This window comes from Lontra canadensis, unplaced genomic scaffold (assembly GCF_010015895.1).
Source record: "Lontra canadensis isolate GAN:19392208 unplaced genomic scaffold, GSC_riverotter_1.0 scaffold81, whole genome shotgun sequence".
Classification (NCBI taxonomy): domain Eukaryota; kingdom Metazoa; phylum Chordata; class Mammalia; order Carnivora; family Mustelidae; genus Lontra; species Lontra canadensis.
In genome coordinates, this window is record NW_022631075.1 from 9,260,705 (window position 1) to 9,262,704 (window position 2,000).

Here is a 2,000-nt window from a genome sequence, read left to right on the forward strand (position 1 = left end):
CTGAGGTTCCGGGGACTTCCCTACGGTGCTTCTAAACCACTTCCATACAAGGACTCTTAGTCATTCACCCTCCCCACCCTCAATCGTTTCTTCCCACTCCACGCCTTTTGCCAGCTTGAGTTCAAGTATCCCCAACTGATGAGTAAAGACATTGCTTTTGAGATGAGATAAGCTGAGGGCAAAAGCAGGTGAGGTCTTCACTGCCATCGGAGCCAAGACAGGGAGACTGGGGACAGGACCGCAGGGCTGAGTACTGTGTTTGGCCTCGGTAGCCTCCAAGACCATCCCTGGAGCAGAGTCCAGAAGATGGGGGAGGGGGGCCTGCTTGGTTTATTTGCTTCCAGGGTTGACACTTCGGCCCAGCTAATCTCTGCTATAATATTAACTGCCATTTCAGCAGTGCTGGATGCCAGGGGCAGAGAGAACAAGGTGCAGACAACACCGGTTTTTGTTGTAGTTACATATTTGACTTCACAAACACTCATATCGCATTGACCCTTTATGCCAAGCACGTTCTGAGAGCTTCACAAACATGAACTCATTTAGTCCTCATCACCCTGCTAAGAAGTTAGTCCTATTATTATTGTATTTCACTGGTAGGAAACTCAAAGAAGTCTGGCTCCACTGGGAAAGGTGGGCCTGTCTGTCCTAAAAGTCTGTCTTTGGGGTCCCTCCTCTGCATGGCCTGGTCAAGTCTACCTGCTTGCCCTTCAGGATGGCTAGTACAGTGCACAGGGGAGGAAAGGGCCTTTGTGGGGACATGTCCCCCGTCCTCTGGTCTCTAGGAATCATGTCATTCCCAGTCCTGGAATATGGGGTGGGGGTACAGGGAAAAGACAGAAGGAGGGTCAGTGGTCCCAGAGCCACTCAAGGTTCTCATAGTCCTCGTCCCTGGCTTATCCTCTGAGGCCGTGGGGCTCTGCCCTCTGCCTTTACTCCTGGAGGTGGAGTTCACTGAACCTCCTCACTCATTTTAATTCCCCTTCTTCAGGGAATCTCATGAAGACCCCCTTTTGCTCTTCCCAATGAGTCTATTTTATTGTATTTGAATGGATTATTTGAAAGCCATCTTAAACTTGTGGATGTAAGCAGAGTATAAATACATTAAAAATAAAATCAAAAGTTTACCTCTGGGGCCTTCTAGACTAGGTAAGCACCTGTCCTTTGGGTCTGTTTGTCTCTTAGAAGTATTGCTTTCTGGCCACGCATTCTAGAGGGCATTTCCTGGGAGCTCTCTAGGCGCCGGTGCAGCGAGTTGCCAACTGAGGCCACAGGTGTGGAGACGAGGCTGGGCCTGTGTTCCCCACTTCCCCTGTAGGGACTCATGCTGGTTAGGAGTGATCCCTACTTCAGGGGAACCAAAGCCTTGTTCTAGAAGCTATGGCAGAAAGGTCATGTCCAGTTCACCAAATATGTCTTCTGGGAGCCCCCAAACTCCCCTTTTTTAGTCTTTTTCTCTCTTCAGTGACATCCTCTGATCCCTCCAAACAAGGCCTTCACTCCCTCCCACACAGGAGTGGTTCCAAGAATGGCTCCAATGGCTGAATAGTGAGTGGGACCCCGCTGTCCCCGCCGTCCCAGGAGAAGGGCAGTTCTGCCAGTGGCTGGCGGCACTTTTCAGAGTGGGCTTTCCTGAAGGGACGAACCCCCAACTGAAGAAAGTAGCTCTCCAGCTGTAACCAACTTCCCTGAGGGGTGCAGTGGGGCTTCCCAAACACTAGGGAGAGAGGACACTGGCTTTGTCTGAGATAGGCCAGCTCAGAGGAGGAGGAAGGATAAACATTCATCTTGGAGCCAGAGCCGGGGGTGGGGGAGCTAATGGGAAACAGCTTGCTGGAAGGAGGGGGACAGCAATCAGGAACGACTGAGGCGAGCTGCTAAAAGGGGGGGAGGGGGAGGAGCAGGCTGATTGAGACCAGCTGCTGCTCCTCTGCCCTGGAGATCTTTGGACTCGCACTGGGCGGGCTCAGAGAGCCCAATCTTCCCCACCCACCCGTACT